The following is a 27,847-nucleotide window of genomic DNA, read 5'->3' as shown; positions in this document are numbered from 1 at the left end:
TGTAGTTCTGTCGTCCATGGAAAACCTAAACTAGATTTTTTGTCTTTGGCCAAAGAAAGTGTTTTTTTCGAGGTGCTTTTTGATGAAAATTTATTACAAAAACTAGTTTCTGAAACCAATTTACATGCTTCGCAGAAGACAACAAACCAAACTTTTGATACACCTGGCACAAGTTCTAACACTTGGACCGATACCAGTGTTGAGGAAATGAAAGCTTTTATTGGTTGTCTTATTGTAATGGGTATTCATCAACTACCACATCTAAAAACTACTGGAGTTCAGATCCAGCTCTAGGTGATCCATTAATTTCAGAAATTATGTCTGCAAGGAGGTTTAAGAAACTCATCGAAAATATTCACTGCAATGATAATACAAGAATCACAACTCAAAATCAAATGGGTCATGACAAGCTCTACAAAATTAGACCATTAATTTCTGCGCTGAATGTTAACCATCATGCAAGCATACGATTCTTGTCCGTTGATGAATCCATGATTCCTTTCAAAGGACGCTGCAGTTTCAAGCAGTACATGCCTGCAAAACCTATAAAACGAGGTTATAAAGTGTGGTGTCTTGCAGACTCAAAAACCGGTTACATCATGCAATTTGACATATATACTGGAAAAACAAGTGGATCTGATAAATGTGGACAAACTTTAGGTGAAAAAGTCGTGACTACATTGGTGAAGAATGTAGAACATTCCAAGAAGTTAGTGTTTGACAACTTTTTACCACATATAAACTTATGAAAGTGCTTTACTCAAAGGGGCTATATTCTTGTGGAACAGTGAGAAGCAATAGAAAAGGACTGCCAAATTTTATGAAAGAGAAAGCAAAACTTGTAAGAGGCGAATTTCAGTTTCAAACCAGAGGTCATGTGGCAGCAGTAAAATAGATGGACAACAAACCAGTCAATCTGCTTTCAACTTCTCATAATCCCAAAGATACGACAGTAGTATCAAGGAAAAAAAAGATGGCATGACAGTAGAAATACCATGCCCATTAGTAGTACAGCAGTACATGGGTGGAGTTGATCGATTTGATCAAATGAAAGAACAGTATGCCATTGGAAAACGTTCGGTCAAGTGGTGGCATCAAATTTTTTATTTTCTGATTGACATGGCTATTGTCAACAGCTTTTGTGCTCTGGACAGTCAATAGGAGACAATCAAGCAACTATGATCAGCTTACATTTCGGCTAAGACTTGCACGTCAGCTCATTGGAGAATACTCATCACGAAAGAGAAGAGGCAGAAATATATTTCAAAGGGAAGCAAAGTGTTCCAGATGAAGTTTGATTAGTTCATGTTGGAAAACATCTTCCAACCCAAGTTCCCAAGTATAGGAGATGCAGAATGTGCAGCAACAAAGGAGCTGAAAAGAGAACAAGATTTGTATGTAGTGGTTGTAGTGTTCCACTGTGTGTAGACACTTGCTTCAAAAAGTTTCATGGTCAATAATGCAAAAAATGTGTACAATGAACTAGCTGTCACCTAGAAGATTACGGTATAGGATTGAACATCAAATAAATTTTAGTTTTACTTTGGGCAGAAATATGAATCACATTCATTACTCGGAAATATATTTTTCATTACGTGTAATGTCTGGAAATGTTGACAACTCCATTGTTGCTTTAGTTGAAAGGCTTTGCTCTCAGCATTTTGGAAAGGGACATTGTATATTATATGGATTGGTACTACACAAGTCCAGCACTTCTCAAAATGCTGTGGGGACAATTACACATTACGGGTAGGAACAGTTATGAAAAACCGCAAAGGCTTGCCTAAGGAATTGCAAAGTTATAAACTCAAGAAAAATGAAGCTATTTTTTTTTCAGAAATGGTCCACTTCTCGCAGAAAATTGGCAAGACACTAGAGATGTTTATTGCCTCTCCACTAAACACAATGCTACAAGTTCCACTGTTACTGTAAGGTCCAAGGGTGCAATGTTGATAAACCTAAGCCAGATATAATACTTGACTATAACATGTATAAGACGAGTTGATCATGCAGACCAGCTGCACAACTATTACCTCTTCAAGCGTAAGTCAATGAAATTGTGGAAGAAATTATTCTTCCACATTTTTACAAAGAAAATTCTGGCAGGAACATTATACTAGCAAATTTTATCAGGTGTCTAGGAAACAGATTTGATATGCTGGGTGCTTCTGTAGCTGCTGATCATCCGTCACCATCCACATCAGTTGCAAGGCTTTTGTGTCGTCATTTTCCTGAGAAAGTGCCTTCAAATGCAAATAAACAAAATGCCAATAAACAAAATGCCACACAATATTGTATAGTGTGCTCAGATAGGGGTAAAAAGAACAGTGGGAAAGGAGTGCAGAGGGAGAGTCAATGGTGGTGCAAAGAGTGTGGAGTGGGTCTCTGTGTACCAAAATATTTCCAGGAATTTCATACCAAGGTACACTATGCCTGAAACAGACTTTTACACAAACCTTCCTGTTGTAAACTTTCCTATGTATGTAAATATATTTGTGTCATTTGTTTCAGGATAGTTCATATTTTTGAATTTTTTCTTTAGTTAGTGTTTATGACAATTATATTGAAATAATGTTTTTTTATTATAGTAATATTACAAAATATTTTAGCAATTATTATTTTATTATGATTGTGTGACAGTGCAAACATTACTTTTTAGGGAATGTAGAGAGAGATACATTTGTAAAGAACTATTCAAAATGTTATAATTTTATCCAAATGTTTGGAATGAACTTCATGTAAATATTATAATATTCAAGCAGGTTTTTATATAATAAATTTTTTTACAGAACAGATTATATTTTAAAAATTTTGTATGTACATACATTAACAACTTTATCAGTGTATCACTAAAAATAATGATTAGAAATCTGTTTCAGTGAATAAGCAAGTACAAATGGTGTGAAAATTTTTCAAATGGAGATGTAATGTTATAACAAATTTTTCCTCAAAAATTATACAGATACATAATAAAATTTTTGTAAATGTTATTTACAAAAAAAACACGGCTTTCATTTAATACAAACATAAGGTAGCTCTAATATTATGGTTTTAAAAAAATATTGAACATATGCAAAAAACAGCAGTTCACTGAAGAATAACATGAAAAAAGGAGCCAGTGTTGAAAGTGTTAAGTTTGTCAAATCTTTGAGTTTGGTACATATAAGTACCCGGAATTACCCAGGCTATAAAGCACCCTTGGGAGCTGAATTTCAGATTACCTCATTCTCAGTTGATGACAGTAAGTATCAAAAGTGCATAGTTTTAAGTCTGAAGGATATATACTTGAAAAAAAAATTAAATCTCTTAACACCACCGTAATATGTTATAGAACTTATTGTTTTATAGCTCACACATTCCAATTTGTAAGAAATAACTGCCAAAAAAAATGTAATTAATAAAGCACACAATCAACCTAAAACCAAATTTAAAACTAACCTAAAAAAACAATGCACTTAAAACTGTAAGCATATTCAAAAAAAATATAACTAAATAAAGTACAATTAAGTTACAATATTTATTTGAAATAAACCAAAAAAGCAAACCAACTAATCAAAATAGTAAAAATGGGACAAAGGTAGATTAAGTTAGGTCAGCTACATTAAAAATACTTTAAATCTGAACCATTAAAATTAATTTTATTATTTTTAATGTCCATTCAGTTTCAAAGTATTTATAATGTAGCTGACCTGACCTAATCTACCTTTGTCCCGTTTTGTAATTGATATAATTTTAATTTCCGTTTATTTTGAAGTATTTATAATGTAACAAACCTTAACTAATGGAAAATTTCTGTTATTTAGGGATTCACGCACACACGGCAAAATACAAAATGGCGGCGGTTGAATGATTACATAGGTCTTGTATTGCAAAATAAGAACGGCAATATCTCCAAAAGTAATTGGAATTTCTTCTCTCTGCAGGCTGTAATGAAAAGAGGACATAAAAGAGCATATAATAAAAGTTTTTCAGATTTTTAAAATTTTGTTTGACGATAACCCGTAAACTACATATTTACCAAATGGGTCATTCCAAATCAAATCATCCAGAGAAAACCAAATTTTGCACCCCATCCTCTCCGATTTTTATGAAATTTTTTTACAGCATCTATGAACAAATATAACGCATGTTTTTTATTTTGGCCAAATTCGCTTTAGTTATTATTTTATAATTTTTTTAGAAAATGGTGCATTTCAACCAATATGTTAATTGAGGTGAAAGATGAAAAAGGCACTATTCAGTAAAAACAGTTCTAGATTCGCGATCCCCGATAGCCCGAAACAGTTCTAGATTCGCGATCCCCGATAGCCCGAAACAGTTCTAGATTCGCGATCCCCGATAGCCCGAAACAGTTCTAGATTCGCGATCCCCGATAGCCCGAAACAGTTCTAGATTCGCGATCCCCGATAGCCCGAAACAGTTCTAGATTCGCGATCCCCGATAGCCCGAAACAGTTCTAGATTCGCGATCCCCGATAGCCCGAAACAGTTCTAGATTCGCGATCCCCGATAGCCCGAAACAGTTCTAGATTCGCGATCCCCGATAGCCCGAAACAGTTCTAGATTCGCGATCCCCGATAGCCCGAAACAGTTCTAGATTCGCGATCCCCGATAGCCCGAAACAGTTCTAGATTCGCGATCCCCGATAGCCCGAAACAGTTCTAGATTCGCGATCCCCGATAGCCCGAAACAGTTCTAGATTCGCGATCCCCGATAGCCCGAAACAGTTCTAGATTCGCGATCCCCGATAGCCCGAAACAGTTCTAGATTCGCGATCCCCGATAGCCCGAAACAGTTCTAGATTCGCGATCCCCGATAGCCCGAAACAGTTCTAGATTCGCGATCCCCGATAGCCCGAAACAGTTCTAGATTCGCGATCCCCGATAGCCCGAAACAGTTCTAGATTCGCGATCCCCGATAGCCCGAAACAGTTCTAGATTCGCGATCCCCGATAGCCCGAAACAGTTCTAGATTCGCGATCCCCGATAGCCCGAAACAGTTCTAGATTCGCGATCCCCGATAGCCCGAAACAGTTCTAGATTCGCGATCCCCGATAGCCCGAAACAGTTCTAGATTCGCGATCCCCGATAGCCCGAAACAGTTCTAGATTCGCGATCCCCGATAGCCCGAAACAGTTCTAGATTCGCGATCCCCGATAGCCCGAAACAGTTCTAGATTCGCGATCCCCGATAGCCCGAAACAGTTCTAGATTCGCGATCCCCGATAGCCCGAAACAGTTCTAGATTCGCGATCCCCGATAGCCCGAAACAGTTCTAGATTCGCGATCCCCGATAGCCCGAAACAGTTCTAGATTCGCGATCCCCGATAGCCCGAAACAGTTCTAGATTCGCGATCCCCGATAGCCCGAAACAGTTCTAGATTCGCGATCCCCGATAGCCCGAAACAGTTCTAGATTCGCGATCCCCGATAGCCCGAAACAGTTCTAGATTCGCGATCCCCGATAGCCCGAAACAGTTCTAGATTCGCGATCCCCGATAGCCCGAAACAGTTCTAGATTCGCGATCCCCGATAGCCCGAAACAGTTCTAGATTCGCGATCCCCGATAGCCCGAAACAGTTCTAGATTCGCGATCCCCGATAGCCCGAAACAGTTCTAGATTCGCGATCCCCGATAGCCCGAAACAGTTCTAGATTCGCGATCCCCGATAGCCCGAAACAGTTCTAGATTCGCGATCCCCGATAGCCCGAAACAGTTCTAGATTCGCGATCCCCGATAGCCCGAAACAGTTCTAGATTCGCGATCCCCGATAGCCCGAAACAGTTCTAGATTCGCGATCCCCGATAGCCCGAAACAGTTCTAGATTCGCGATCCCCGATAGCCCGAAACAGTTCTAGATTCGCGATCCCCGATAGCCCGAAACAGTTCTAGATTCGCGATCCCCGATAGCCCGAAACAGTTCTAGATTCGCGATCCCCGATAGCCCGAAACAGTTCTAGATTCGCGATCCCCGATAGCCCGAAACAGTTCTAGATTCGCGATCCCCGATAGCCCGAAACAGTTCTAGATTCGCGATCCCCGATAGCCCGAAACAGTTCTAGATTCGCGATCCCCGATAGCCCGAAACAGTTCTAGATTCGCGATCCCCGATAGCCCGAAACAGTTCTAGATTCGCGATCCCCGATAGCCCGAAACAGTTCTAGATTCGCGATCCCCGATAGCCCGAAACAGTTCTAGATTCGCGATCCCCGATAGCCCGAAACAGTTCTAGATTCGCGATCCCCGATAGCCCGAAACAGTTCTAGATTCGCGATCCCCGATAGCCCGAAACAGTTCTAGATTCGCGATCCCCGATAGCCCGAAACAGTTCTAGATTCGCGATCCCCGATAGCCCGAAACAGTTCTAGATTCGCGATCCCCGATAGCCCGAAACAGTTCTAGATTCGCGATCCCCGATAGCCCGAAACAGTTCTAGATTCGCGATCCCCGATAGCCCGAAACAGTTCTAGATTCGCGATCCCCGATAGCCCGAAACAGTTCTAGATTCGCGATCCCCGATAGCCCGAAACAGTTCTAGATTCGCGATCCCCGATAGCCCGAAACAGTTCTAGATTCGCGATCCCCGATAGCCCGAAACAGTTCTAGATTCGCGATCCCCGATAGCCCGAAACAGTTCTAGATTCGCGATCCCCGATAGCCCGAAACAGTTCTAGATTCGCGATCCCCGATAGCCCGAAACAGTTCTAGATTCGCGATCCCCGATAGCCCGAAACAGTTCTAGATTCGCGATCCCCGATAGCCCGAAACAGTTAGGTTCTTTATTCCCGATAGCCCGAAACAGTTCTTAATTCCCGATAGCCAGAAATAGTCTTTATTCGCGATCGACGGAGTTATCTGCTCGCGGTCGACATTTTAACCAATTCTTGATTATCTAACACTATTAGGAAGTGGCAGGTAGGTTAAAATAAAAGCATATACACAACAAATTTTAACGAAATATGAGCTAAATTTTGTCAAAGGTTTCAATCATTGTCACTCTGACAATGCTTCATTATCATGCAAATAATCAATGTGCTTGAATCAAATTGTATATAATTTCATGTAATACAATTAATCATAACTAAAATTACCATTAAAAAAATAATATTACCATAATTTGATGGATTAGTGTGGGATGGAAGACTTATTACGTTTAATAACTGGTAACGATAACCATTTAAATAACAGGTTATTGAGATGGAACCGTAACTGCCATTACTGGTATTAAAAAGTAACGATTTCACTCATCTCTACTGAAAAGTGCCTTTCTCATCTTGCACCTCAAATAACAGATCAGTTAAAATGCACAATTTTCTAAAAAACTTATAAAATAAAAACTAAATCGAATTTTGGCCAAAATAAAAAATACGCGTTGTTATATTTGTTCATAGGTGCTATAAAAAAAATTTCAAGAAAATCTGAGGGGGAGGGGTGTAGACCCCTGGATGATTTGAAATGGATTGACCCAAATAAAGTTTTGTGTTAAGGCTAAGATCCTTAGTTTTGCAGCCTCCAAGAAAATTATTTCTCCCATGAATATCGTAGTAGATAAAAAATACATACTAGACAGAATTGTAAATAAAATTTTGAATTTTGTAAATATGACGATAAAATTTTTTTTTTAAAAAAATGCTTTCTTATTTAATTTTAATTTTGAAACTTTCAAAACTAAATATTAGGTATATATTTTAACGGTACACGGCTGTTACTTTGCACAAAACTTAAAGGAGGTACAATGAACAATTCTGTCTAGTAATTTTTTTAATACAACGTACAGAATTTAAATAATCTGAGTATTAAATACTGTGATTTAACTGTCACTTGCCGCTGATGAAAGGAACGAGTTCAACAGTTTGCCGCTAGAGCTCCGATTAGTTCCGAGTTTACTCACTAGATGGCTCTAATATCGCAGGAGTTCAGGCAGGAATATTATCGCTTCGAAACGGTCAAAACACAACACTAGTATCAGCAATAGTAATCAATGAATTGAAAACCGTCTCACGTTGTCGACAATTTCTATAGATATATTTGTCAGCTTTTCAGTGATGTAAATTATTATTAATATGCTTCACTTGTCGTGACAAATTTATTCATAGAATATTTTTTATTTAAAATCATCTAACTACAATTACTGAATTGTTTTAGTAGATAGATTTATTATAATAGTTGGGCGTCTTAAAAAAAACTTATTTTGGAAATACTAAAGTGCTAAATATGATTATAATATCTAACCTGTTTCGTTTACTGGCATCTACGTGAACGTCGCACATTACATTTTATTACAACATTATTTCACATATTATCTTAGTGACTTCATTATGTATTTTGATATGACTCTTTACCTTAACACATGAATGAATCCTGCAATCACGGTGTATTACAATAATAGCAAAACGGTTTCATATAATAATATAACTTCCAAAATCAATTTAAATTATTAAATTATTATTTATACTTCTATTCAAGAATCGTACATTCAAGACAAATAAATAATGTTTAAGATTTTATTAGAATATTTCAATTATTGTAAAAAAAATTATTTGCAAAATGACAATGATATTCTAAAAATTTATTTAATTATATTTCTTTAGTTATATTTATTTAATTGTGTTTCTTTAATTATATTTGTACCTCGACTTTAGCTCTAGTAGAATGGGCTATACCTCTGGGTGTAATGTTACATAAATGAGTTATGATCAAAATATTAATAGTTACTATTGCAACTCTATAGAGATGTTTAAAAAAAAATAGTAACTGAAGGACCAGCCGCCTATGGCAACTTCCTCCCGTAATGATTTAGTTATGTATATAACGATACAAAAATAAGGGCCAATCTCTCGATGCTGTCGTTGAACAATGGTTAACTAAAAGTCGTTTAAAATTACCTTTGGTTTTTAACAATAGATTTTTCACTACCCAAGCATTTATTGTATCACTAACCTTGAGCAGTTAAACATTTTCGTTAGTTACACAAGTTCGTTAGAAACACAATTACAAAGCAGTGGCGATTCTTTTTTTTTATTTTTCTTCTGGGGTCATGTAAAATTATGTTTGTAAACAAATATTGGCCAGAAAGAATTATATATTTTTCAATTTAACTTACGCTACATTATTTGCAACTATAAATTATCAAAGAAACATAAGTTCCAAGTGCGCGCACACACGCACGTATATGTATACATGTAAATACTTTTGAACAAGTGAAATGAGGAGTTTTAGCAAATAAACATTCAGGTAATTTTCCTAAATACAATTTTAAAGACCTTTATATTGTGTTCTTACATTTTCAGTTAGATTTGTTTAAATTATTTGGCAAATATTACAATCTAAAAACTTTTGTATGTCCAGTAATTTTTTTAGGTAATTTTATTTGTGTTACAAGAAACCAAAGACCTTGCTGAAGTAAAATTATTATGTATATAAAATGTGTTTAAATGGGTGTGTTATACTTAGATGAAATTGATCTAGAATTATATGAAATAAAATTCTATTGTTTTACCAGCCTTTGAGCTTTCTAGCTTACGTGAAATTGTTATAATTAAACTTTATTGCCTAAGTTTTGAATTGCTCGAATATGCAAAGAGTAATTCACTCGCTCACACACTGGCCTATATAAATTCCAACCCACTACCAAAAGGGCTGGAAACTTGAAACTTGGCTCGCAGCCTCAATGAGTAAATTCGGAAAAGTACAGATTTTTATTTTCTAATTACTAAAAAAAAAAAATTAAGAAATAGGGACGCACCTTTAAAATCTGTTTATACCTTCTTTCGGAAGAACATTGTTGCAGAAATTATTGTTTACTTCTCATGCTTGTACAAATTGAACAGTACTGTAAATGTATTTGATGACATAAGCAATAGTAAGTTATTAGCTGATATTGAATACAAACAATTTTTTTCGTGACTACAAAAAATAAGGTTCTCTGCTTGGCGAGTGATTCAATTATACTAATGTCAAAAAGATGTTATCGGGAAAAAATAAATGAAGTTATTTTATACCATTGATTCACTACCCATAAAATCAAACCGCAAAGTCTTTGCAACTGGTATCTCACACAAGAAATATAAAACATATTCGTGCTTCATTTTGTATAAAAATAAAACACATTTCATATAATATCGGGAGACTGCCTTGAAAATCGTGCCTATCACCAACATGGCCAATCAGACTCATAGTCATGTTTACGATGGCAAGACAGCTAGCAAACCAGTTCAGTTTATATGCAGCTTAACTGAAAATTTTATTCAATATTTTCGGGGTAGTTTTACGCTCAAAATTAATACAAAACCAAATCAGCAATCCTTGTATGATCATTTATAATACTACAAAAAATCTTCCATTTCCTTCGAATTGTATTGAGCACTAAAATATCGATTTACTTTTGGCCCAGATTTTATTTGACGATACTCTGTAGAGTTTCGCTTGTTTGCATTGTTTATTTATCAGGTTTAATTCATGGCCAAATTAATTGAAGTGTAACACAAATTATTTATATATGTGTGTCTGGTTAGGAATCAGAATGATGTACTAGAAAAAATGTGTCCTATCAGTGTAATGTATGGTTGTACCCTTACAAGCGTTGAATATTTATGAAACATTTTATTTCTTTGATATTTAAAGCCGCAGACTTGTATTTTATTTATTTCATTTAGACAACAACATGCGTCCGTGTTTTCTACATGGCACGCTCTGTAATATTTTGAATGTTATAGTAAATTTGGTTTTTTAAAATCTGTGATTTATGTGCAGTAGTCTAATTTGTAATTTTTTATAATTTATTTTCACATTTTTAATGATCCATTTGCTAATAGTATGTACACTTCTCCATTAATTATAATAAACACATATTCCATTATTGGAATTCTTTCAGAATGGATATCACAAGACTACACAAACTATTCTCCTGCCAAATACCAGTAAAGAAAATTATCATCAGAGAGCAATTACGTCTTATATCTAGGGAAACCTGTATTTCGCGAATACATTTCGTGTCAAGGTATTTTACAAAACACTGTAGATTTTTCTTGTAATTATTGGCTGTGGTCGGTGAAGGCTGTTTTCCCGCACTTGACGGGGCCAATGAGGACGTAGTTACCGTACTGCTGCACGCCCGCAATTCGCCAAACCTTTAAGAAAAAAACTACAGTTATGTGTGAAATAGCCTGACACGACATGTATTCGCTTTATACATGTGTCCTTACTTATATCGAAAAATATTTGAACATTGCATGATAATTTTAAGTATGAAAAGTACAAAATACTTTCAAATTTTATACATGGTTTTATATCAACTCTAAGCAGTAAAACATGTACTGCTTATTTTCTACAAATTATATCTATACACTGCAACTGATTATGAATCACTTGAGTTTTTTTATAAAGCATCTAAGCCCTTGACTGTATAAATATATTGTTGGATAAATTAACTAAACTAGGAATACTATACAATGCACAAAAACAGAAGAGTTTGATCTTAATGACATAAAGCATAAGCTATCTATTTAGCACAGCCTGAATAATTCATTCCCTATTGTCAAGACTAAAATTTAAAAAAAAAACGCGAAAGAATCAGTATAAAATAACTATCTCATTATCTTTCCGGGTAACTCAAACAACCTTCATACAAACAATACGAAATATTCTTAAACGCAAGAAAGCATATTTTAAACACTGTAAATAACTTAGATTTTAAATCAAAGGATAATAATCAGTCTGTAAAATTTAGTTTTAACGATGAGTTGGAAACAGAACATCAAACATATATCATAGGTGTTACTGCCAACAGAGAACTCTCGCAAACAATACAATTACTTACTGCGCAACCTGCAAGCTCCGGTACCTTCTGTAAAAAAAAATATATATATATATATGTAAAACTTTTCCGGAAGTCGTACCACGGTAACGACTGATATATGAAGTCTTACTTCTAAATCTACTTATCTAGAGAACAAATTGTATTACATTATGTTCATAAAATTAACACCTTTATACTAACAGAAGTTTGCTCTTTTATTCAATTTTTTTAGTTACGTGATAATTTATTTTGAGTTATAAAGGAATCCAACTTGAACAGTAAAAAAGAAAGGCTTTTAATGAACAAACCAACTAAGTCATTATAGATAACTGTTCAAACCATATAAGATTCATCCTGTTACATACATTTTTATATTTATATACATCTAATGTATAAACAAATCTGAAAAAAAAAAGGCAATAAATTCAGATTGACTTCATTATCGAAATAGAATAAAACACAAAATACACTTGCAGAGAACCACGGAATATATTGCGTAAGTGTTTCTGAAATGGAGTTAAACTTTAAAATTGCCTTTATTATTTCAAAAAAATAATTGAAAACTCCAAGCAAATGTAATAACACGTCTTCTAGATATAATGGAAGATTATAATGCAGTGTCCGAATTCGCCTGAAGAATATACTTGTAGATACTTTGGAAGTGACTTCGCAAGGCTGTCAGAAATGAACGTGAAGTATGCTATGCAATACGCAAGTAAATTAATCTGTGTAATTCTCGCGTACTTCCAGTTGAAAATACGTCTTCATTTGAAAAAAATTTGGTCATATTTTATATATCATTTAAATAATTTAAGAGGTCGTAAAATAAATATCATTTATTTTTTATTTTACTGGTATCAATAAATAAATTGACAAAATTAATTTATGGATGTTTAAAACGAAGTTTCATCAAACACATGTATATATTTAGCCTACCGATCGTTACTACAAAACAAAAGTACAATAATAATGTAAGATGCCGTAAATTCACGTGACAGCGATGAAGTGTTAAAAGAAAGGACTAATTTCACATGTGTTTAAAAATAAAATCCAAACATCCTTTTCGGCTGGCTAAACATTGAACATATCCGGATTCGTCAAAGGCAAGTGAAGTACGCAAGGTTGTAAACATGTAACTGCATTACTTTCTGATTAATTTTAATAAAATTATTCATACCTCCAAAAAATGTTCAGTTAAAATTAGTATTGTATTGGTGTTTGTATTAAAATATAATGTATACCGGATATATTTTTATTGTGTTTTAAGGTTTGTTGACTTTTGTACCTCATGTACTTTTGGTGAAAAGTGAAAATGTAATTATGTAGGTATTATTTATTATCAGGGCCCAAAGCATAACTTTATGTTCGTTGGCCGAAAATGAATTGAAATTATACTTGTATATCTAAGAAAAAATATTTGTATTTTGTATGAACGTAAGTATTTTATTATCTAACTTTTTATTACTTACAAATATTTTGTACTCATAATATCTAGTTTCTATTTGTCTTAAGACATAATCAAATTATACACTCAGCAAAAAATATTTATTGGTTCGCAATTTTTCATTGTTACAATATTTTAAAATGTAAATTTGCTATTCAGCAATATCAAATTCTAAAACGTGAGTAAAAATTATCATTAAATTATATCAATGGCATATTTATTGGATTAGTATTCCTTGCTCCTAATCACTTACTCTGGTTGATTACCTTCTGTATAACCTCAGTCAGTGATCGTAATTTATGTACATCTTTTCCCCACTAAGACGATTCAGGTGCAGATTCTGGAGCAGTGTTTTTTTATGTACGGATGTGTCAATAAATCCGTCAGTTTGTGGGTGGTGTTGGGGGGGGGGGGGGATTACTACTCTTAAAATATCACTTTACCTGTATGCTTGATAAAATATCCTTTGGTTAGCTCCCTCCGAAATATTCTTATACAACCTATGACGTGTAGCCTACTCCTTAGATATTTTACTTCCAACACGTTTGATTGCGTAGAGAAGGCGATTCTTTGAGTATGTGGCCCTTTCAGAATTAAATTATTATTATTATTAGTTACAACTGATGTTTATTTCGAGCCTCTTTGACTTCCAGTTCATACATAAAAGACGAACTACCAGTGATGCTTGACGTCACCAGTAGGGATAGCGTGAAGGAGCTCCTCATTTCGCCAGATGCGACTGGCATAAACACGTATTTATATTGCAATAATAAATTACTAAATGATAGCTTATTTTTCGAAAATATGATTATGTTTTTTTACAAGAAGTACGAATGCCAGGACATTTACAAATAACATCGTTTTTAAACATCACATATAAAAAAAGGAAGTGTAATCAAAAGCCATAAGCTGCAGGTCAGCTAAAAATGGAAACCAAACATTTTTCTAGCTCTAGCCTCATGTATACATGCTTAAAAACATAATACATTTAAAACACTAAAATTAATGCAATAACCTGCAATATTTTGAAGACAGATATTCAGCTACAAAATATTCTCCGATAGTATAAAAAGTTCACCTGTATATATAGTTGCAAAGAAAAATACAGTCCTAATGAGATATCAAATATAGCAAATAATACCGCTTTGCAACATAACGTCATGCTATTAGATGGTCAACGTTCAACTGTTTGTGTAATACACATACGCACACACCTGTGACAAAATGTGTAAAGAAATAAAATTTGTAGGAGCGCAAAACCTTTGTAGTACACAGTTAAAAATTATTATTTTTTTTTACGGGGGCAGGAAAACTACATTACTGGCCAACTTATTTGAATGTAACGGTTAGCTGTGAACAAGCGTTCTTGGAAAAGAGACCAAATCTTGATAGTTTTGGCCACATAATCACCGCAGTAAAACATACAATTTGTATATCGTATATGTGTAGTGCACCTAATTAATATTTATTATAATTACCTTGGGTTGCACTCAGTTACGTACGGGTTTCTAACTGAAATGTACCAAAAATAGTAATATTTATTCTCTTGCGCTTTGTTGAGGATCGAGTAGTCTTGGATGGGTGTATGGGAAAGGGACAGAGAGGCAAAGGGATTGGAAATCTAATGCTCGCCGAGGAAGAGTACACCCTTCCCCACCCCCCTCTCCCAGACCGGTCGTAAACATGACACCCCACTGGGCGATAAGAATTCTGAGAACAGCGTCCTCTTGCCCACCCCCCCCTCCTTTTTCCGCGCGTCGCTACATCGTTCAACAGTACTACTAGTGCGCTCTGTTGAGGACAAAGATAACTACGCGTGTCTTTGCCCGCTAGCGAGAAACTCAGGATCTTAGCCTTAAATACCTTAAAAACCACACTTTGGAGGCCCTAGGAGGCCCTGGTGCCACGGATATAGTGGAATTCCTTCCAAATTTATTTTTTATTTATAAAGGACACCTGTAGGAAAGCCCTTATATATCATTTTGGTCTGCATGTCTCTTGGTGATCTCTGGGTCACCTTCATTTGTGAAATACACAATGAAAACACTTTGGGGAGTTTTAGGAAACCCTGGGGCAATCTGCACGATAGTTTGCTCGGCAATTTAATTTTTAATTGAAAGTCTATTAGGGGCTTACAGAGACTCAGGTTAAGTTAGATTCGAAGATTCGTTTTCCACCGCGTACTATAATTATAGTACAGCACGATAAAACCGAATGAAAATGATCCAGGGCTTCAGTGCAAGAAGGATATAAAGAAATTATATGGCAAATGTGTATTTAACAAGAAAAATTATTTATAAACAAATTAAATAATTATAAACACTTCGGAGATCTTAATAGGTTTATGAACAGGGCGGGGAGGGGGTGGGGAATATAATATACATATAAAAAAGTTACTGCTCCATGTACAGTCCAGATTAGTTAGCAATATTCACTGCCAAAGTGTATATTCGCCAAGTTCAAGAAATTATTTAAGGTAACTTGAATTGCGTACACTATAGAGACGTACCTCACCTTAAAAAGCACTCATTTGTGTACACAATAGTATATGAGATTAAAATGAAAACCGAATTTTCTACCTTAACACCAATAACACCACCTTAAACTATGCTACTCTGGGTACAAATCAGTATACCAGATCCAATGTCATATCTGTTTCTGCCTCTTTTACAGCCCTCCGAACTTGGCACATTTAAACACCCATAGGTCAATATTGCCATGTTTAAAGTGATTTAAAATGAAAACCGAATTTTCTACCTTATCAGCAATAACACCACCTTATACTATGCTACTTTGCGTACAACTCAGTATACCAGATTCAAAGTCATATCTGTTTCTGCTTCTTTTGCAGCCCTCCGAACTTGGCACATTTAAACACCCATAGGTCAATATCGCCAAGTTCTAGGAAATTTAAAATGAAAACCGAATTTTGTGATGTCTTTGTTGATGCTTACAGTATAATCCTTGAAAATTTGCAATATACATAAAAAATTTATTTTCCATCATATACAAAGGTAGGAACATGAAATATTGATTATTGAAAATCTTATATGCTACTAGAGTTGTAGTTTCGAACGTAACTCGGCTGTCTCATTTGGTCGCAACTTTCAACCAGAGTGGTATGCTGTGACTTCTTTTTCCGGCATGAATTTATTTTGATGCACTTGCCACCACGCTTCGTTTCTGTAATTCTCTTATCTTCCTTCCCTCTGAATGCTGGAATGTTGGATGTTATATCAAGGCATTTTTCCATGCTATCTTCAATATTTATCACATGCACCATTTTTTTCTGTTAACATGTTTCATTACAGGAAATGTAGTTTTACGAATAGCCGAGAAACTAAAAATAATTAACAGGTGGGAGACAAAATAGATGAGGTAACACAAAATCGACACAGGAATATCAGACTTGAATGCATAATAAGCGTCTTATAAAAGCCTTCCTGTAGTTTCGAAAGGTAGGGAAGTCTTCGAAATGCTAAAGCATGATGTAATCTACCCGATTCTAACAATACTAATTCAAATTTAATTGTTTGTGCATGCTTGCTTGTGGGGAAATACACTCTAAATGAGATATGCTAGACGCCAGCGCAGATATTGACAGGATCCATAATCTGTTGAGGTTGACTTTTAATAACCGTGACATAACTAGGGGACTGCAGCCGGCCAAGTGTATAGGAATTAATTAAATTTTTAATAACCGTGACATAACTAGGGGACAGCAGCCGGCCAAGTGTATAGGAATTAATTACATTTTTAATAACAGTGACATAACTAGGGGACTGCAGCTGGCCAAGTGTATAGGAATTAATTAAATTATTTTCATGGATGAGTATTTCCATGGATGAGTATTTTCACAGGTGAGTTATTTTACTGTAATTCATAAGCATTCGGGGTATCTCCCACTGGGCTCATACTCTATACCTCGAGCTAAACCCCCCATTTTGCACCTTGTCTTGAGTGGGCGTTCGTGGTTGTTTACGCAAAGGTTTGCATAATCAACTGCGTTCTGTTTTGCTGATTTGGTGTGAATGGGAGCATTGAATTGGAATTGGAATTGAAATTTTCTTGGAGAGAGGTTAAAGGGTACCGGGCACTGCCCCACCTCAAAGTTGGTCCGTGGGTGGCAACGACTGTTGGCTATCAGTCAGCCGGGTTTTTTTTCTGTGTGCTGCTATAAGACCAACAGCGGCTAAGAGGGCAGCTGGCTTGGGGTGATAGCCTCCTGCTTTAACGCATGCCAGACAGTCAATAGTACTGATTAGACAGTGTGAGCCCGCTGGTTCTACGATGGATCGAAAGCATTGGCATGAAGATTTGCAAGAGGCAGTTAAACATCCAATAGAAGGAGACTGGTCCGAAAGGAAAACCCTTTTGACGGATTACACTAAGGACAGAGGATTGGACTTGAAGAGAGTGACCATACTGGTTGACAAATTGCTGGATAAGAAAGTAAACTGGGCTAAGGAACCAGTACCAAATTTAACTGAAAGAAAATGGCTGCTATCTGTTGGTCCCATAATATGTGAACAAGACCCTACTATAGTTAAAATGATGATAAGGGAAATCTTCAGGAAAGACAAAACTACGGCTGAGAAGGAAGAATCGACTGAAGAGTTTGTGATAAACCCTAAATGGGATGAACAGGAGGTGCTTTCATGTGCTGAAAAATTAATAATTGAGCTAACCACCTACACGACCACAGAGATATCTAAGGTTAACAAAGCATCTACAAACTATATTCTGCCTAGAGTAACACAGCTAAAAGGCCTATTAGATAAGGTTCTGATAGACAATTCCCGGCTTAACGGAGTGATAAAGGGGATAGAATTAAGTAAAGGCCCTGTGATAAGGAAGACGTATGCGGAAGTAACAAGTGCAGCTGAAATTGGAGGGACTACTCGTCAACAGATCATACCTAAACAGAAGAAGGAGTTGCTGATTGTCCTGCCAAGTGACGAAACTCAAACAAGTGACACCACCAAAAGAGAGATCTTAAAGAACATTGATCCAATAAAGAATGGGCTGAAATTCAAAGGAATAAGGAAAATTTCGAAAGGAGGAATTATAATCGAAGCACAAGACTCCAGCACGATTGAAAAACTGCAAAAAGATGAGAAAATATCTAAACTAGGACTACGTACTGAGCGCCCTACAAAGCAGGGCCCGAAAGTTATTATGTACGACGTGCCTAGGGAGTTCGATAACCCTGATATAGCTGGCACAATATTTGCTCAGAATCTGAGCGCAGATGAAGTCTCACTGGAGGAGTTCAGAGCTGGTTTCATGGTGCGAACAAGACGCGGCAGAAAGGATAATAAAGAAACAGTGCACCTTGTCATTGAATGCACACCTAAAATAAGGAATATCTTGCTAAGCAGAACACATATGTATATTGGTTTTTCTGCATGTAAAATTAGGGATTTTGTGTCAATAACTAGATGTTTCAACTGTCAGAATTACGGACACCCCGCACATAAATGTAAAAGCAAAACTATCTGCTCTATATGTGGACTTGATGGGCATAAGTATACAGAATGTAGTAAGAAAAATGAAGGAAATAAGTGTGCAAATTGCAGACGAGAGAATAAACCACACGAGCATAGGGTAGATAGCACTGATTGCCCTGCCTATAAGAGAGCTTACGAAAGAGAAATAGAAAGAACTAATTATGGTGAAATATGAAAATAACATAAAAATAGGGCAACTAAACGCACAACGTTCAGCTGTTGTCAGTGCTGAATTAAATAAGATTGCAGAAAAAATGAAGCTTGATGTGATCTTATTACAAGAACCCTATGTATTACGTGGGCAAGTTGCAGGAATCCATGGTTTAATATATGCAATAGGAGATAATCCGAAATCGGCAATTTGGATTAGAAATGAAACTCTAACTACGATGTTACTCTCCGGCATTTCTAATGAACATCATGTTTGCATGATCATGCAGATGAGGATGATGAAAATATACGTTATCTCATCCTATTTTCAATTCTCAGATCCTATTGAAGTACATATTGATAAGCTTAATTCAATATTGGATACAATTGGACATGAAAATATAATAATTGGTGCAGACACAAATGCAAAATCTTCTTTTTGGAATTCACCAGTGAATGACGAAAAAGGTGAGATCATGAACGATTTTATCATGGAAAGAGATCTATATGTTATTAATGATGATCCATTAACAGGAACATATCTATCACCAGCAACTAATACTGAGACTTTCATTGATGTGACATTGACTGATAACAACATGAAAGAAAGAGTCAATGAATGGAAGATTCATCTGGACAGTTCAAGTGACCACAGATTGATGACTTATGAAATCCAATTGCAAAGAACTGAGATGCCTCCCATAATAATAAGTCCACGGTACATACATAAGAACGCGGATTGGAAGAAGTTTGATGAATTAATAACAAGCAAAATAAATGAATTATCACATGAAGAAGATGTATATAACTCCGCAGAAGCACTCGCCATGAGATTAACAATTATATTACAGAATATCTGTGAGAAATGCTTTAGGAAACAAACGAAAATTATTCCTGGAAATCCCTGGTGGGATGTTGAATTAGAAGAAACTAGAAGAGATCTGGAAAGACTAAGAAGAATCATGAAGAGAGCGGCAAATGGATTTTATAAACTTTTAATTTTACAACAGTACAGAATAAGGAGAAAGAAATATAAGAAAGATATTTTATTAAAGAAGAAGGTATACTGGGAAAAACTTGTCCTTAACAAGGGGAATATGGACCCTTGGGGATATGTGTACAAGGTGATGGCTGGCAAAGTACGAAGTTCTTTTGAAATCCCTGGGATGATGATGGCAAATAGACAAATTACTGACATTACAGAAAATTTGGAAACTATTCTACATGATTTACTACCTAATGACAACCCAGATGAAGATACGAATATTCAAAAGATGAAGAGAGAAGCGATGAAAGAACTGCCTGATACAGAAGACACAGTTTCTTTCACCATCCAAGAGCTTGACAAGATCATTAAAGAGTTAAAACCACGAAAAGCACCAGGTAAAGATAATATAACAACTGAGTTAATTTGGCGAGCTTACCCTCGAATCAAGGAAGTACTGTTACATCTGTATAATTTATGCTTATCTTCAGGAACATTTCCAAAAATATGGAAGGAAGGAGTTCTCAAAATCATATACAAGGGAAATGCTAAGGACCCGAAATTAACTAAGTCATACCGGCCTTTAACTATGCTGCCTAACATGGGAAAAATTTATGAGCGGCTCATTAATGCAAGACTAACAGCTTATTTGGAAGTAATACAGGGAATAGATAAACAGCAGTATGGCTTCAGAAGAGGGTATAGTACAGAAAAAGCGCTATACGATGTAAATCAATATATTAAAAACCTACAAGAAAAATATGTGCTTGGAGTGACGATAGATATAGCAGGAGCATTCGACCACGCTTGGTGGCCTCAAGTATTATGGCGCTTAAAGAATCTTAACACACCTAAGAACCTGTATGCCGCCATAAGGGGCTTTCTGCAAGATAGAAAGTGTGAATGTCGATTGGGCCACATAGTTGTGGAAAAGAAGCTCTCCATGGGCTGTCCTCAGGGTTCAGTCCTTGGTCCGCTACTATGGAATATAATATTTGATGAGCTTCTGAAAATTGAGTTACCAGTAAATAACATTATATATGGCTATGCAGATGATGGCTTGCTCATTATACCCGCTACTTCACGCTACGAATTAGAGCAGACAGCAGAAATTATTCTACGCTCTATCAACACCTGGGCAAGCAGTGTCCGACTTCTTATATCATCTGAAAAAACTGAAGGCGTATTACTAAAGGGAAAATTACATAAAGACAGACCACCTTTAATAAGATTTCAAGAACGAATAGTGAAGATAAAACAAAAAGTTAAGTATCTAGGGGTACAAATCACAACGGGAACAGGATACCAAGAACACATACAAGAAGCATCACAAAAGGCCCTACTGTTAATGCAAAAAATAAGGAGTCATAAACCTACAAATGTAGGATTGAGCACTAATACTATGACAACACTGTACAATGGAGTATACCTGGGCATACTTACCTATGCTTGCTCAGTCTGGTATGAACTACTACGCAATTCACATGTAAGAAGAAGGTTAAACTCATCCCAACGAACAGCTCTAATTGCTGTAACAAAAAGCTACAGAACTACGTCTTTAGAAGCACTGCAGGTTATCGCTGGAGCCTTACCTATAGACCTACTAATACAAGAAAGAGCAAAAGTTGTGATATTAAAGATGAACAAGGAATACACTGCTTCAAAATATCGCAGAATCCACATAGAAAATATTGAAATCTGGCAAGAAAGGTGGCGAAACTCTGACAAGGGAAGGCATACACACAATATATTCCCTTCAATAGAAGAACGGATGAAATTTTCATGGATAAGTACTGACCACTACACTTCACAATTCCTAACAGGTCACGGGAATTTTAAACACAAATTAAACTCTTTTAACTTAGTGGAAAGCCCTATGTGCCCTGTGTGCATGGAAGAAGACACAGTAGAGCATGTTCTAAATGATTGCGTTAAAATAGAAGACATACGAAACAAGTACACAAGGAAGATGGCTATGGAGGATGTTGATATTAAGGATATTAATCAAATTGTGAGAGATAAGAAGACTTATGACATATGGAGAAATTACACCTTTGAAGTATCCAAGAGACTGGAGCGTTTCGATAGTTGGATGCACGAACAATCTCTGATGGAAGATCTGCTTTCCGATACGGAATAACTTACTACAGAAAAATAAAATAACTCTTTGAATCTCCTACACAAGTTTCTTTGGCTGTTCTTCTTGTGTATAGTGTAATCGAACAGCCGGAATATTATATCAAATTAGATAAATGAACTGAAAAGAATTAATTAAGAATAAGAGAATTAAAAATATACACCAGATCTCTCTTTGAAAATAAGAATAAGAATTATGACAGAATAACGCCCTGGAAACCTGTATAAGCAAGCTAAAAGGATATGAATTATTATATAATATAAACTGTATTATATTATATAATATATATATATGTGTGTTAAAAATATAATCATGTGTGCAATAAATATAAATAAACTACTCTTGCAAACCTTATAAAAAGGATTATATCCAGAGTAGTCTTTAAGTAAACATACATAATCTATAATATGATTATTTTCTATAAAGCTACAAGATAATCTGTAATTCATAAGCAGTGGTTACTGCAGCGGCAAGTGGTAAAGACTCCCCTTACAAAGAAGGTGAAGACAATAAATGGAAATTTATTACAAATTGAGTTTTGTATTTATCTTTGTATCTTTGTTTTAATTCATCTGTAATGTACATAACTTTCCTTTAAACCTTGTAACCTCCAAAAATTATTTGCTTCAAATATATACATTACACTATTAATGCTGACATTACCACTCTATTTACATAAATTAACTTTAAACTCTGTTGTGAACTTCAATTTCTTCCTTTTTTTAAAAATAATTCTTATGAAGTTAAAACTGACATTACTGGAGTGTGTCCTAGAAATGCTGTAAACATTTTTGTAGTTTGTGTGCTGTTTTATCATATTTGTACATTAATTTAGCAAATGCACGAATGTGTTTTCCATCTATAACTTTATTTCATTTAGGACTGTTGAATAATAACTGTCAAAGTTGTTCGCATTCATTTCGTAATATAATTAATTTTCAATGCTGTGGTTTTATTCAAAAAGTATGTTTATTCTTCAGGAAGAACAAGACGTAAAATTGGAGCTTGTGTGGCTGGCCACACTCTTCAAGAAACGTGTTGTAAAATGAAACGCCTGGTTTATGCAGGCAAACTTCACAACAATGTAGCCCTCCTAACTGGCATCAACGATATTGCGGTGAGTCTTGTTGAAACTTAATTTTTATTGTAATTAGTGGTTTGCGGGAAATGATATTCAGCTTTGAAAAAAATTCAGGTAGAAAAATTATACCGTAAAACCCTCTTAAGAAAATAATGAAAAACTAAACAAAATGTGCTTCTTTAGCAGGAACACTTATTAAGAGCATTATTAAAAAGGTAATTTTCAGGTGTTTAATAGTTGGACTTGTGATTCTTCCAAAATTCACGATATTATAGTCACATAGAATTAACATTGCTAAGGGAAACAATAAAACATAAGTGAAATCGCACTGAAACGCACCTCGAGAAATATAGTACAGTAGAACCCGGTTATAATGAATCTGAAGGGAGTAGTTTATATGTTCACTATAGAGGGGAAACTTTATAACTGGGAAAACTTTTATATTGGCAATACATGATCAAAAGCGAAATCTTAACTACACATAGGCCTAAGCCAAGAAAAGAACGAATGAAAATACTTAAAGCAACAGTTTTATGAGCAAATGCAGATATTATTTTTAATGCACTACACATGTACAAACTTTCTATTAATGGTTCTTCGACATCGGCGTATTTTTACTTTTTTCAGGCGATTAATACTCTGTGACGTATTCGCAGCTTGAGAAAGAAGATTGTTCAGCTTGTTTAATATTGTACTTAATGTGGATGTTGCAATTCCCAGTTCCTTTGCTATTAACACATGCGGGACAGTTGGGTTGGAGTCTACCTTTTCAATAATGTCCAGTTTATCTTGCACAGATAATGCCTTACGTTTTTTACCGCATTTTTCACCCATTTTTATGTATGTATTTCTTATTGTAGCACATTTGCAGCTTAATGACATCAAATTCTTTTTACTGTCAAAAGTACGCGAAGTGAAAACAAGTTTATGTTTCATACAATGTTACTTCCCTAATCGTAAATTATGCATTAGAGCGGACCCATTGCATTACCAACATAAATTCAGAACTAAATTTGTAAAATTTATTCTTTTTTGTTTTATCAGGGTTTCTACATAAACACTATTCCACATAATGGTATAATATACAGAAAAACTTTATCTAAGCTTCTGATCAGGGAGGAAATGAATTCACTTTTCAAAGTTGTTTTGCAAATTACAATAATCACCTGCTGTCGCTACTACTTATTTTTCAGAAAATATTCCAATAATGACAAGGTAAATAAAATCTACAATTTTCTTAATAATTAAGTTATGGTTACAGAAAGGAGTACCCATAATGAAGATGAAGCTTAAGCTACAAAGTTTGCTTCGCTTCCTCGTCTCCAGAGGGAGGACGGTATTCATGTTAACTGTGCCAACATTCAGCCGACTACGAAGAGGAGGGAAGAAACACATTCTAAACGAATGGAACACCCATCTGCGTAGGGAGGCCGGAATTGCGCAGAGTGTAAGCCGTAAGTAATTCACATTTCCATTTACTTTTATTTGTTGAAGTACAGTATAACCTCTTTTTTAATATATTTCAAGGGACCCAAAAAAAATACGAAAAATGCAGTAATATGTTAAAACTGGGAGATGATAAAAAAAATTGTTAGTATTTAAGTTCATTAACAAGAGATATTTGGGTACCCACATACACATCATTGCATCTCAAAATGTCCAGTTTTGAAAAATAAAATACAATTTAATTTTACGTATTTTATTTACTGACATCGCTAACACAAAAAGCCCTTTAGTATGCGGTCAGTAGTCGCGTCTCTTTTAATTTAAAGAATGTATGTAGATTTATGCATCAATATTTAAACAAATCTAACTTTACATATCGTGCCCGCATTTCATAGAATATTTAGACGTATGGCCGTATAGTTTACCGTGGCACAGAAAGGTTTTTGGAAATGAAGGTTGTTTACAATGAAAATTGAAGGTGTCGCGTGTTCATTCGTGGTCGTATTAGAAATAATAATCATAATAATCTAGATTTTATTTTATAGTGTTCTGTCTGAACTTTCTCTGGTATTCTCACAGATGCTGCGCTGTTGCAACGTAAATTACGGGAAATGCTGCATATAGCGGGAAAATAATGCATTGATAGAATAGAAGAAATGACTGCAAATAAAAACATTCGTTAACTACCGTAATTTGCAAATACATGGTAGATGAAAAAGATCTTGTACTGTACTTACATTATAAAATGCACAACATTTTTGGTTTTTCTTAACTCTATCGTAACTGATTTAACTTGCTGTCTGTCAGCTAAGTGTACACATTTACAGTAGAGCCCCTGTAATATACTTTTCAACAGAGGGCACAAAAATGGTGTATGATGCGGGAAAGTGAAAAGGGAAATGGCAATAATAAGAAAATTTTATTATCTAGCACAGTGGTTCCCAAACTTTTGCAGCTGGCGACCCACCCTTACTTATAGGAATACTTCCACAGTATCGGTTCATGGAGGAGTAAAAATCCTTATTTGCATCGTATCCTTTCCTTATGTATACATAATCTACCATCAAATATTGCGAAAATATATATACAGACATATGCTTTTATAAGATACCGATTGATTAATGATAAACAATTTGTGTTCTGATTTGAAAATGGTTGACAAAATATCAGCACTTTGTAGCAAAATAGTTATTTAACAATAGATATGTGTTTGCACACTATTCGATTTGGTTCGGTTTTTTCTTTTCTGATGGGTTATTTGATGGTTTCCGATAGTTTTAGGATCGAGTCGTGAACCACCTGTAACCCTTCCGCAACCCACCGTTTGGGAATCGCTGATCTAGCATACCTGCGCAATGTCAGATTAAACATAAATATATGTGTAATTAATTGCATTACATTAACGAAAGATATTAATTCATTTAATATATACATACAAACCACCAGAAATTTAAAATGCAGTACATAAAAAAGTAAAATGTTTTGTTAATGGCCATAATTTTTTTTTTTTACCATTGGCCCAGTACTCTGTCTCGCTTCGGTGCTGGCCATAATGCTACTAGCGAAGTGCACAGTCTTCCTGATACTGTAACGCCCCTTGTGCCCTTGATTTTTAGTGTTATAACACCTATTAAAAGTCCTCGGAAACAGCTAATCAACAAGCTACAAAATTAACATGATATTCGAACATCACCAGAGGTGGCACGAGGCGGGGAACAAAACAAATTAGAAACTCCCTGCACACAATCCATTTGGGAGTTAGAAGAGGCAGAAACAGATATGACTCTGAATCTGGTATACTAAGTTGTACCCAGAGTAACGTAGTTTAAGGTGGTGTTATTCGTGATAAGGTAGGAAATTCGGTTTTCATTTTAAATCACCTTAAACTTGGCGATTTTGACCTATGGGTGTTTAAATGTGCCTAGTTCGGAGGGCTGTAAAAGAGGCAGAAACAGATATGACTTTGAATCTGGTATACTGAGTTGTACGCAAAGTAGCATAGTATAAGGTGGTGTTATTGCTGATAAGGTAGAAAATTCGGTTTTCATTTTAAATCACTTTAAACATGGCAATATTGACCTATGGGTGTTTAAATGTGCCAAGTTCGGAGGGCTGTAAAAGAGGCAGAAACAGATATGACATTGGATCTGGTATACTGATTTGTACCCAGAGTAGCATAGTTTAAGGTGGTGTTGTTCGTGATTAGGTGGAAAATTCGGTTTTCATTTTAAATCGCCTTAAACTTGGCGATATTGACCTATGGGTGTTTAAATGTGCCAAGTTCGGAGGACTGTAAAAGAGGCAGAAACCGATATGACTTTGAATCTGGTATACTGAGTTGTACGCAGTGTAGCATAGTATAAGGTGGTGTTATTGGTGATAAGGTAGAAAATTCAGTTTTCATTTTAAATCACTTTAAACTTGGCGATATTGACCTATGGGAGTTTAAATGTGCCAAGTTCGGAGGGCTGTAAAAGAGGCAGAAACAGATAATGACTCTAAATCTGGTATACTGAGTTATACCCAGAGTAGCGTAGTTTAAGGTGGTGTTATTGGTGTTAAGGTAGAAAATTCGGTTTTCATTTGAAATCGCCTAGAACTTGGCGATATTGACCTATGGGTGTTTAAATGTGCCAAGTTCGGAGGGCTGTAAAAGAGGCAGAAACATATATGAATCTGAATCTGGTATACTTAGTTGTACCCAGAGTAACGTAGTTTAAGGTGGTGTAATTCGTGATAAGGTAGAAAATTCGGTTTTCATTTTAAATCACCTTAAACTTGGCGATTTTGACCTATGGGTGTTTAAATGTGCCAAGTTGGGAGGACTGTAAAAGAGGCAAAAACCGATATGACTTTGAATCTGGTATACTGAGTTGTACCCAGAGTAGCATAGTTTAAGGTGGTGTTATTGGTGTTAAGGTAGAAAATTCGGTTTTCATTTGAAATCTCCCTATAACTTGGCGATATTGACCTATGGGTGTTTAAATGTGCCAAGTTCGGAGGGCTGTAAAAGAGGCAGAAACATATATGAATCTGAATCTGGTATACTTAGTTGTACCCAGAGTAACGTAGTTTAAGGTGGTGTAATTCGTGATAAGGTAGAAAATTCGGTTTTCATTTTAAATCACCTTAAACTTGGCGATTTTGACCTATGGGTGTTTAAATGTGCCAAGTTGGGAGGACTGTAAAAGAGGCAAAAACCGATATGACTTTGAATCTGGTATACTGAGTTGTACCCAGAGTAGCATAGTTTAAGGTGGTGTTATTGGTGTTAAGGTAGAAAATTCGGTTTTCATTTGAA

The sequence above is a fragment of the Bacillus rossius genome, chromosome 11, assembly GCF_032445375.1.
Source record: "Bacillus rossius redtenbacheri isolate Brsri chromosome 11, Brsri_v3, whole genome shotgun sequence".
Taxonomy (NCBI): Eukaryota; Metazoa; Arthropoda; class Insecta; order Phasmatodea; family Bacillidae; genus Bacillus; species Bacillus rossius.
This window is presented reverse-complemented; position numbering follows the sequence as displayed.